The sequence below is a fragment of the Acartia tonsa genome, chromosome 11 (assembly GCF_053477335.1).
Source record: "Acartia tonsa isolate MP-2025a chromosome 11, ASM5347733v1, whole genome shotgun sequence".
Taxonomy (NCBI): domain Eukaryota; kingdom Metazoa; phylum Arthropoda; class Copepoda; order Calanoida; family Acartiidae; genus Acartia; species Acartia tonsa.
In genome coordinates, this window is record NC_137270.1 from 18,870,098 (window position 1) to 18,870,886 (window position 789).

The window sequence follows — 789 nt, forward strand, 5'->3', positions numbered from 1 at the left end:
GAAGCAAAATTGTAAGTAAATTTGTTGAAAAACTGCTTGATACAGAATAATATTTATGGTCATACTTACATTTTTGGGACTTGATTCTAGAGTTGCTTTGCTTATAACATTATACTTTGTTGTTCCACGAATCAATATACAAAAAATCAGATCAATCGGATGATTAGATCACATAAAAATTTGTTGTTAAAAAAGTAAAAAAATCAACATGTTCAAAATGGACGTACGGACGATTATAGAAAGCTTCGTTTTTAAAAATAGAAGTGGCTAAAAAGCAGCGAGCCTGCTATGGAGGTTGACTGCTCAAATAAGCATCTTAATGATGGAAATGTTGATCTGAGGTCTAACATCAATAGCAGCGAAGTAAATCTAATTTCCCCCCAAGGAGTTACAGACTGACAGATGGGCATAGTGAATTAAAGAGTATATAACAACTAAAAAGACCTAATGACCATGACCATATTTAGGAGAGTTGCTTTAAAGGAGGGGGGGGGGGGCGTTTTACTTTTGGTTTCAAAAAGTGTCACATCCGCCCTCCCCCCCCTTAAATATCAACAGGTTAAAGATATATTATTAGTTGGATGTTGCACAAGGTTTTCATGTACTCTGATAAATTATGCTTACAGCTGGCTAAAATAACGATAACCCCCCCTCTAACCCATCCCCGTGAACGAACTGACCAATAATTGAGGTCAATGTTAGCAAGCTAAATTGAGAACAAATTTTCCCCTGTCCATATATCCATCTATATCCTATATCCATTTAAAAAGTACAAACTACAAACAAAAA